This window comes from Macrobrachium rosenbergii, chromosome 4 (assembly GCF_040412425.1).
Source record: "Macrobrachium rosenbergii isolate ZJJX-2024 chromosome 4, ASM4041242v1, whole genome shotgun sequence".
NCBI lineage: Eukaryota > Metazoa > Arthropoda > Malacostraca > Decapoda > Palaemonidae > Macrobrachium > Macrobrachium rosenbergii.
This window is the reverse complement of record NC_089744.1, coordinates 4,878,844-4,890,000: the sequence shown is the minus strand read 5'-3', so window position 1 is coordinate 4,890,000 and position 11,157 is coordinate 4,878,844. Positions and strand designations below refer to the sequence as shown.

Below are 11,157 nucleotides of genomic sequence, written 5' to 3'. Positions count from 1 at the left end.
CAATTCGTTCTTGATTGCGGAAGACAATGTAAATGAAGAAAACGCCGCTCGCGGCTACGGAAAGGTGACTTCCATGGCAAAGGGTCTTCGAGGTCTGCAACGCCGAGGTTCCAGGAGGTGATCTCCTGGCCTGGCCCCTTGACTCATCTTGAGAATCCGTTACGAACCATCTTAAGGAAATTGCTGGGAACTTCGCGAGATGCTCTGAAGGTGATGGAGAGGAGGAGGAGGAGGAGGGAGATACCTCCCCTACCTCCACCTACCTCCTCCCCCTCCGCTAACGCCTCCGTCCGCCGCTTCCCATGATTACAGAGACTTCTGGAGAGCAGCACAAAAATATCTCTCCCCTAAGACGGAAAGACGGTAAAGTTTGCGGTGACATGGAGCCACGAGGTGGGGCAAAGGGCCGAAGGGCATAATATCCAGGGCACGCCTGGATGCAGCGGATGGAGATGAAGGCGAGGAGAAGCGTAATAAGGAAAACTATGATTGCGCTGACGATAACGACGCGACGCTGAACTTCGGGATAAGGAAGAAATCGTCAGAAGGAGAAAAGGAAGAAGAGTGAGCAGGATGATGGAGAAGGCAAAGAGGAAGACGTTTCTGATGATGCTGATGAGGATGAAGATAAATATGAGGATGAGGATGATGGTTATCATTAGAGTAAAAGGATAAAGTTGATGATAATGATCGTCATGAAGCTGATCTTGATGATTACAATAAGGAGTGTGAGGGTATATGAAGTTTACGAAGATTAGGAGGATGAATGATGAGGATAAGGATGAATGCAAGGAAGTTAATGATTATCAGGAGGACACATACATTATGCCATTTGAGTCGTCAGGTAAGCAGAACCGCGAGAATAAATATTAAGAACTTACTTTTCAGAGTTTTCATAAAAAAAAAAAAAAATCTTAAACCACAACAAAGGGTCACCAAAGAGAAAGGAAAGACCTGTGACCCCGAAAGGTCATGAGAAACTCTAGAAATAATAAGAGAACAAAGAGAAACGATACGAGAGAAGGCGAAGAAAAGAAAAACAGTAAACAAATAAAAAAAAAAGACAAAAAAACCCGACTTAAGGAGTCCCTCTCGGACGTAACACGATAACCTTACTGGAAGACCGGAGGTGAATAACTACGAGCGATGATGCAGAAGAGAGAGAGACCGGATGATGGAAGGGTTTCGAAAACAGGTTTTTTAATGAACGGACGATTCGCTGGGTGCTTATGATCAGATGCAGATGCCGGATAAAGGAGGCCCGCTCGCTCCTGGACCATGCCATTAAACGCTTCCAGAAAGATTGGTAACGGGGTTCAGGTGGTATTATTTTCAGAGTTTTCGGAGAGGAAGTGAAATGCCCGTGATTGAGCCTCCCCTTTTTATTATTATTATTATTATTATTATTATTATTATTATTATTATTATGATTATTATTAACCTTCACTTATATGATCCAGGGGCGGATTAAGGGGGGGGGCAAGGGGCATGGGCCCTGGGCCACCCACCAACAGGGGGCCTCCCACCAATAAAAACAATATATTTTAATTTAATAATATAGTTTGTATATAGACTATAGTTCATAATTTAGTTTATATATAGACTATATACTTTGTAGTGTATGCAATAGGAGTTGGAAAGGGGGCCTCCCACCAGAGTGGGCCCCAGGCCTCCCACCAGCTTAATCCGGCCCTGCTTATATCTTAACTGCACAATTAAATCAAAAGAAAATTGCAGTAGGTATTTTGAAGTAACAGTATAGTAATTCTATATCTATTTTCCATATCTGTGTTATGCAAAAATCTTTAGCTATACGGTGCTCTGATCTTCATGGTAAATTTGACTCCATAAGTTAGCGTGAGTACACACACTCGTATGTGGTAACTATGAGTTTTCATGTATTTTTCTTTATCTATCATTCAGCCGGTGAAAAAATTAATTCCATGTGTCTTCTTTTATGAAACTTCTTTAATTTTCTTTTACAGTAACACCCACTACGGAGACTTTTTCTTAATGAGAAGAAATTGGCCCTTGAAACTGACACTTACTAATGCAATGAACCGTCATCCATTCCTAATAACAAACAGTAGCCGATTCTCCTCGTCTATGCATAATATTTTCCAGATTGTATAGTCATTCGATCTTTTTATTAACTTTTTTTTCTTCTTTTTAACCGATCTTACATATATGGACCTACTGTATTCCTCTGTCTTGTAAAAGATGTAGATCGTAAGAAAAAGCTAAGTTTTCTTGTTCGTAGCCATCACAGAAAATATTCGTATTGTTGTTGACGATCAAAGATTCTCGAGTTAAGTTTTGCGTACGTACGCGTCTTCCTGGTTTAATGACTTTTATATCGCTTGAGATGTTATGTAAGAAATCGTTTTTCTAGTGGATGTGACAAGATTTATTGAGGCGTGTGTTTGTGTATGTGACGTCCCTCACGTGTATGTATATGTGTGTGTGTGCATGTGTACATGCAAGTTCAAGTGACTGCGTCTGTAGCTTATATAAAAAGTGGTACGTGACTAATACAGGAGTTACAGAAAAAGTAATCAAAAGTGATTGAAACATCTCGTGATTTCCACTCAGAGTTCATAGTGACAGTATTATATTTATGGCTAGCTCACTGACTTGAAGGATGAATTTACTTAAGGAATTCATTAGTTAAATTTCCCTTGATTACAGAAACCACTTTTATTAAATTAATGGACTAACTAATAGTATTTCATTGTATTCCTAATCCTGGGACTATTCATTCTTTGTGAACGACTGTCTAACGCAAGTCTTCATATGTACCCATTTCCTCCAGTTCATGTCATCTGACTGACTTTGATTTAAGTTCCCATAAGAGCCTGAGGCGCCCATGAGATTTCAATGCTAAAGTTTAATAGTTTAAAACAGTTTGTTCGCCGAGTTTCTTTAATGGTCATTGCATTTACTTCCCCTCCTAGTTAAACGTACGCACACGCGCACTCACACATTATATATATATATATATATATATATATATATATATATATATATATATATATATATATATATATATATATATATATATATATATATATATATATATATATATATATATATATATATATATATATATATATGTATATATATGTGTGTGTGTACACATTCCACAGGCACTTTCCTGGAATTGTTGTGGAAACAAAATTTGAGGGAGGCATTTACTGATGATGTGTGCACTCAGGTTAGGTAGTTATCAAATATAAACAAACGACACTGTTTGATTAGATTGAGCAGTTGTTTGAGGTTAATATGGTCTGGAATTTTAAACGATTAATTAGCGTAATGAGCGAGGATTTTGCCTGGAATTTTTGCCAGAGATAAATGGACAGGCAGGTAAACAGATATAATCTCGTTATTCAACCTTCTGTTCATTATCCAATTTTCCTTAAAATTATCTAAATGGACCACGTAAGAATAACGAAGTGATGACGATTCTGAAGGCCTATCGAAGCATGACGTCCCACCATTACCTGCCTGTAATGATGGAGACAAATAGGAACATGGACACACCCCCAGACAGAGGTAACATAGCGGGGCGAAAGGCCAGGAGGTGAGGTTTAAAGGTAAAACCATCATCCGTCCTTCTTCTCCCGAGTGGGTCTGGAAATCTCGGGGTCTGGAAATGGGTTTGAGAATCTTCTCAGATGCTGGAAAGGGAGTAGTTTTCTCGCAGATGCCTTCCCCTGTCTCGCGCTCTCTTGCCCTTTCAGTCTACTTTGGACTCTCTTTTTAGGGGGCTTTTTCAATCCCGGGTCTCACGTCTTCCAAGAGGTCATCTCGACAGTCCTGGCATCCTGGATACTCTGGAACTAATTGAGGGGTTCGTTCTGGAATGGTGAGAAATTCGTTTCATCTTTGGAAAATGAGTCTAAAGATTTTTCCCAGTCAGCCTTACAGAACGTGCGATCGGAGGGATGGAGGGGAGAGTTTGACATCCTTTTTATTGGATGCGTCATTATGTTGGAGGATATGCCTTCGTAAAAAAAAAAAATAATAATAATCATAATGAAATAAGCCTTTTTTTCTCGATACTGTACCTACAGCAGGATCATGCTATAATTATGGCATACAGTAAATGTACATTTTTAATCTTTTTTTATGAAAATAACCCGGAATATAGAGGGGAAATAAATTACCAACACAGAGACGTACAGAATGAAATCTGTTTAAGTACCAAATCTGAAAAAAGAGAGAAGTTAAACCCTAAAGCATGAGGTCTGAATTTTTAATCTTCCATCGTGATGGCAACATTCCTTTAGAGCCTATGAATCGCCAATCGAGCAATCTTCATTTCAATAGGGAATAAATATCCAGTAGATTCCACATTGAAAAATGGTACCTTGCAGTTACCCCAAAACCCTGAAGGTCAGACAAGGACCCCGGAGAGCCTTCTGATCTTCGCAAGGCGTTCCTCGCGCGTGAGATTTTGGAAACCGCACCAGCGGAGGATGTAACCGAGAGGAAGGACATGAGCCATCTTTTCATCTGAGGGAAATGAGTGAGAATATTCTCAGATGCTCGGGTGTTAACGTTCCCCCAGATGCTCACCTGGTCTCGCCCAAGAGTCAAAAGTCACCTGCCCTCAGCCTGATCATACATCCGGGGGGAAATAGGGGGTCTACGCGGGTCAAGGTGGTTTCATTTAGGGGGCTCATTTGAGGGAGCACGAGAAAAGGGGTGGCGTTGTAGGGGTCACAGCATTCTTGATTGTGTGGTCAAATCAAGCCTCCTTCTCCAGATCATTCACCTTCGGGGAGCGTTCAGTTCACGCAGGAAACGAAAAAAATTAAAAACTGAATAAAGTGATTTTTCCTATCACTGCATCCTTGCAGAAAGTTTTTCTAGATATTTATGGAAAAATTTATATTTGAACGGAATCCATAGAGGAAAAATAACTTTAATAAAAACAAACACAACAGACGAAATAGATATTCAAGTTATACTATTTGATAACTTCCCATCTGTGTTCCTCATTTTAAATCTCAGGAGTTGAAGAAATAAAGCAGAGAGATAAGAGATTTTCGTAACAAGAGGAAAATTACGAACTTTCCAGTGCTTACGTATAAATATACATTTACGGAAGTATACTTAGCTTGAAGGTGAGTAATATATATGTATGTATGTATATATATATATATATATATATATATATATATATATATATATATATATATATATATATATATATATATATATATATATATATATATATATTGTGTGTTTTTTTTTTGGGGTCAAACGGACTTTTCCCTGAAACTGAGAAAAATGCAGCCTAATGGCAAGCAACAGATCATTATGCATGGAAAATGGCGACATTTGTACAACTGAATGCAAGTCGGTCATATTGCAGTGGTGCCCAAAAATGGCCTGAATGGTAAGGCTATAGCCTTGAGTGTTTTTTGTGGGTCAAACAGACTTTTCCCTGAAACTGAGAAAAATAAACCTAATGGCAAGCACTTGATCACTGTGCATGGTGTGTTTGTTTATTTTAACTGTCAACGTAGTCAGTTTTACTTACCCATCATTATTCCGTAATGAGGTACCACAGTAACTTATCCAAACCCTCGCTTTCAGATGACCCTTCCATGTTGTCTGCCGCCTGTGCCCCGTCCACCACATCGACTTCTTCTTCTTCTTCTTCTTCTTCTTCTTCTTCTTCTTCTTCTTCTTCTTCTTCAGTCGCCCCAAGAAGAACTAACGAGAACCAAGTAAGCTTTGTTTTTTGTTCTTTCTTTACTTAAAAATGAGAAGTTCTCTATTGCTCAAGGTGTTTTGCGAGAACTCCGTGTCTAATAAAAATTCAGAAGGCGCTGAGTAAAAAGTAAAAATGAATGGTTGTTCAGTCGTTTTAGACAGTATTCAATGAAAATTCTATGTTATTTTTATTCAACCGTGAAAAAACCGTGACATCCACGACGGTAATAATGAATCGCTTTGCTATCTTAATTTTGATCATGATGACAATCATAATTCAGAAGGTGTTAAATCAAAGAGTAAAGTTGAATGGTTTTTCAGTCATTTTAGAAACTATTCAATGAAAATTCTACATTATTTTAACTTAACCGTGAAAAAGCAATGACGTACACGACGGTAATAATGAATCGCATGACTATCTTAATGTGGATTATGATGACAGTCATGAGGGTCATTATGACTGCCATGAAGAAAGAGTAGCCACGTCAAGTAGTCACGCTCTTTAAAGATGAGGATAAAATATGACTTTTTTCTTGTGTATTAAATTTGGTGTATTGTTAGAAATACATTTAAAACCCTTAAGCTTGGAAAGGACTAAAAAATTTTAGAGACAGATTACTGCTTGATCCTGTAACGACTCAGCCATTCTGGCTTGCTGTGGTTATGTTGTATATAATAATCATGATGATAATAATAATAACAATAATAATAATAATAATAATAATAATAATAATGATAATAATAATAATAATAATAATCATTATTATTATTATTATTATTATTATTATTATTATTATTATTATTATTATAAAGAAATAAGAAGAAGAAGAAGGAAAAGAAGAAGAAGAAGATAAAGAAGAAGAATGAAAATGAGGAATAAAGATAATGACATGGAAAATATTTATATAAATGAAAAATACAGTAAATTTTGATGAAAATTTTAATAATGACAGCGTAAATGAACTCCCGCCTGTTTATATAACAGCTGAATTACAATTCTCTGGAATCAGTGAAACCAGAAGCATTCATATAAAAACAGAAAAAAACTGGGGCAGAAAATGATGGAGGCAAAGGAAAAAAATTACCGGAGCAGAGATGGCAGTTAAAGGTGCCTTCATTCCTCACCTGTCATAGGCCTCCGCCCTAATTGCGTGGGTAATCAAATTGTCATTTTACCGTAAGCAATTTTCTCAATTGTGTCTAATGAGGAAACTGTTCCTGGGTTTATCAAGAGGTCTAAGAGAGACGGATGACTTTGGGCGATGCGGACAAAGAGTGTGAAGATGGTCTATTCAACACTTTGTTTGCCCCCGCCACGGGGGCCGTGCTTTTGTTGGGTTTCTCTCATTGTTTTGTTTGTTTCGTTAGTAGGATTACACAAGAGGCTTATGCAGATTTCCGATACAAAAAAAAAAAAATCGCCGAAAGCGGACCTCGTAACTGGCGACAAGTGATTAGGTTTTGAGAGAGGCAAAAATGTAACTGTTCGAGAGTGATTTTTAAATCCTACTCGCCATAACAGTGCATATTGTTTAGTATTCTTTATCATTATTCATGCGCTGAAAATCTATATTGAGGTTATGCATCCTCTTAACTTGTAAAATTTTTATCGGATCCCAACAGCTAACCCTTTCGGGGAGATCAGAATACGTAATTATATGAGTTTGACGCTGGCGCGGGCAGGCAGCCTTTGAGTGTTGTTGACTTCATGTTACTAAACCCCTTCACGCACAAAGTGTTTAGAACTGTGAAGATCAAGATAATGCAGTAGTTTTAAATGCATTTGGTGTATGGTACAAGCGGATATAAAAGTCACATGGTGTAAGAGGGCTTTTGCCACTGCAGAAAAGAACACAATATGAAAGTGGCGATGAAATCAACTGGGTAAGATACTGAAGTGCTGATGAAAGCAAAGCGATAATTATGGATGTGGCAACGAAACAAATTCGATTTCATTGACTGTGTCGATGAAAGTGGAGAGAATGATCAATAAAACGGCGATAAAGGAGAACTGGTGGCTTTCGAGAGGGTAACACAGGTTCAACAATCCGTGTTAGACGGGCATCAGCTGTTTTCTCTCCCATCTACATGTTCAAGAGTTGAGGAAATGCTATGCAAAGCCAAAGTGCCCACATCTTCCTTGAAGTGCCATGTTCTTGCCCTTATGTCCAAATGACCCTTACCGCTCCTTTTCTTCTATGCCTCTATATAACGTGACTCGCGAGATTTTTTTAAACCGATTGCCACTTCTCTGATGAGAACGATGGCTTGTGTGCTAAGACCAGCTGGAAAAACTGAAACGGTTACATCTGGTAAAAGGACGGAGATCTGATAATCACGAGACACAAAGCCAGGCATCTGAGAAGCGAAGTCACGTTGTTATCTGCAATACTCTTCCCTGACTGACTCAAGATGACATCAGTAACAAAGTCTAGACTTACTAGAGCAATAGATTACTCATGTACAAGTAAGTGTAGATGATGTTAAGCCTTCAAGTGATATTTATATGCCTTGGGAGAGGCACACATATTTTGATCAAAACAACATGCTCTTATGAAAATTACAAAGCTGTATCTATGTTTCAGTATGTATGGTTGAAGGAGTTAATGTTTATCCCTTGAAATAATTTTTTCGACGAACTAACATGCTTTTGACAAAATCACTCTTCACATCATGCAAACTAGGAGTAATATAAGAGCAGTATTCTGGCTGCATTACATCTCACTACCTGTACAAATCTATTATGTACTGTAACGCTCGACATGATCTTGCAGCAGCCTAATATCACATCCACTGCAGTGCAGGATAAATTCAACATCCCATCCTTCCCTGCTTTGAACCCCCTAGTGAAAACTGCTTATCATTATGTTGGCCTTTAAGATCCGTCAAAAAGCCACAACAACTTGCAGTTACCATGCTTTGAAACAACCCTTGCTGTAGGAATGACCAGTACAGGAAAGGTCTAAGTAACTGCTTTTCTAATACAGCCGGTGTCTGTCTGGATTTGAACAGATTCCCGTAGACAATACAGTAATTCCCGTAACATACTGGTCTAAAAGTTCCGCTCTCGGGAATTGTTTTCGTTGTGGATGCAACACGTGACACTGCATTAGTGATGAGACAGGTGAGAACCCGGTTGGAACTTACGCTGAGGTACTGCAGGTTCAATATAAAAAAACCTCCATGGATAACATACTGTTCATTTCGACAACCGTATGGCAGAAGTGCGATGGAAAATTTGCTTCGTAAGAAATCACCCAGCTATGATGACCTCCTCGCAGAGGCATTCATATTCTGGGATAAAATCGTTTTGACTTTGCTAGCAGGATTTATCAATTTTATCATTTTGACTTTGCGTGCTTGATTTATCAACTTCTCCCTGAATCCGAACACCCAGTCCATTTGAAACGAACAATCTCATTTTTATCTTTAATTTGATCCTTGATTTCCTTTTTCTATCATTAATGCTATAGGTTTTTTTTTTTTACTGCCTGACCTCCTATGTACACTATTTATTAACGTCTCTTGTTCCCAGCGCTGCTGTTATATGTATGCCGCATGTATTATTATTATTATTATTATTATTATTATTATTATTATTATTATTATTATTATTATTATTAGTAGTAGTAGTAGTAGTAGTAGTAGTAGTAGTAGTAGTAGTAGTAGTAGTAGCAGTGTTATGATTATAACTGTACAAATTCTATTTATGTATTTTTGTACTGACTCTTTTATATCTACATATGGTGCTTGTATTTGGTCATGATCTGAAGTATTATTATTATTATTATTGCTAACAGATTCACAATTTCGTGAAAAACAATCTGAGTAATAAAAATCCACAATTATATCGTAAATATATTACTATGTAAAAAACCAAAGACTTTCGAACACCTGAACGGTGTTCCTCATCAGTGTTAACGTTCATTATTATTATTATTATTATTATTATTATTATTATTATTATTATTATTATTATTATTATTATTATTATTATTATCATCATCACAACCTGTTTTCCTTTTCCCTTTAGACCCGACCTAGATTTAAAATTACCCAGCAGGATGACCTCGTAGCAAATAAAGCGAAAACTGGTATGGGATGTAAGGCCTAATGGAGGCACGCACAGAGATGTGTCAGAATTTGTGATGTGAGTAAAGTGGCAGTCTCCAGTTGGTGCCGGATGGTAGAGCACATATGAGTCTATTTTTTTTTTTTTCCTCATCTTGCGAAAATGTAGTCGAAATATTCCTTCTTCAGTTAATTCAGATATTTCATTGAAGAAGGACGAATATGTCTAGTTAATGTATCTAGGCGTAATTGGGTGATGAGTCTATTTTTTTTTTTTTCTCTCATCTTACGAAAATGTAGTCGAAGCATTCCTTCTTCAGTTAATTCAGATATTTCATTGACGGTATCTAGGCGTAATTGGGCGATGAGTCTATTTTTTATTTTGTCTTTTTTTTCTCAGCTTGTGAAAATGTAGTCGAAACATTCCTTCTTCAGTTAATTCAGATATTTCATTGAGGAAGGACGAATATGTCTAGTTAATGTATCTAGGCGTAATTGGGCGATGAGTCTATTTTTTTTCTCATCTTTTGAAAATGTAGTCGAAGCATTCCTTCTTCAGTTAATTCAAATATTCCATTGAGGAAGGACGAATGTGTCTAGTTAACGTCCCTAGGCGTAATTGGGCGCCGTGGCTGAGTTGTACAGTACTCGGATCACATTTCCTAGGTCCGCGGATCTCTCCCGTCCTTCACCCAGCAGTGAGTGGGCATCAGCGTCGGCTTGGCTTGGGAAGAAGGACGTGAGATTAACAGCCGCGTTCCTAGAGACTGTCTTAGACGCCAAAAGGATTTACCATTCAGGTGCCACCCCTTTTGAAGGGAAACAGCCATAGTGTAACTGTCTATATATCTATCTATCTGTCTGTCTATCTGTCTATTTATATACATACATACATATATATATATATATATATATATATATGCATAAATAAATTTATATGTACAAATATATACTATATATGTAGCCTATATATAAGTACATAAACACACACATACACACACACACACACACACACACACACACACACACACACACATATATATATATATATATATATATATATATATATATATATATATATATATATATATATATATGTATGTATGTATGTATGTATGTATGTATATGTATATATATATATATATATATATATATATATATATATATATATATATATATATATATATATATATATATATATGCACATCCAATTAAAAGAAAAACGTTGCAATAAAGTAGGTCCAGATTTTTCTTTATTACAGCAGTGGCCCCCTGAGCTAGCACAGTCTGTGCAACAATGCGTCTGCAATCCTTTATCAACAAATAATTGTAAAAGGAAAAATCTTTTCAGAGTAAATA

At 37.1% G+C, this 11,157-nt stretch overlaps 1 long non-coding RNA gene across 1 annotated transcript in view; it reads left to right on the top strand.

Annotated features, from left to right (window-relative positions):
- The window catches only part of LOC136838288 (uncharacterized), a 128,179-nt gene extending 122,475 nt beyond the window's left edge, over positions 1–5,704 (top strand). Inside the window, exon 3 of the long non-coding RNA XR_010852923.1 lies at positions 5,608–5,704. This is a non-coding gene — a long non-coding RNA (uncharacterized lncRNA). The remainder of the gene's footprint in view (positions 1–5,607) is intronic.
- Positions 5,705–11,157: the final 5,453 nt, after the last annotated feature.